Raw genomic sequence first — 211 nt, forward strand, 5'->3', positions numbered from 1 at the left:
CGAACTCCGAAGTTAAGCACGCGGGGCCCCGTGTAAAAGCGGGGTGGGTGCTCCCTCTTTTTCACATTTTTTCAAAAATAACTTGGTCCGAAAGGGCGCCTTTATAGTCTGTTCGGAATTCGCTGGATGGTGCGCACCTCCACCCCTCCCCCCACGCCCTGCGCGCCCGCACCCGCACGCTAGTGCGTAGGCAACCCATCGAGCTGCCGCG

At 60.2% G+C, this 211-nt stretch overlaps 1 protein-coding gene across 2 annotated transcripts in view; it reads left to right on the forward strand.

The window, feature by feature from the left end:
• Positions 1 to 211, forward strand: part of LOC113206712 (balbiani ring protein 3-like) — a 45,273-nt gene that overhangs the window by 1,582 nt on the left and 43,480 nt on the right. The window lies entirely within an intron of this gene.

This window comes from Frankliniella occidentalis, unplaced genomic scaffold (genome assembly GCF_000697945.3).
Source record: "Frankliniella occidentalis isolate FOCC.00 unplaced genomic scaffold, Focc_3.1 Scaffold151, whole genome shotgun sequence".
NCBI classification, from domain to species: domain Eukaryota; kingdom Metazoa; phylum Arthropoda; class Insecta; order Thysanoptera; family Thripidae; genus Frankliniella; species Frankliniella occidentalis.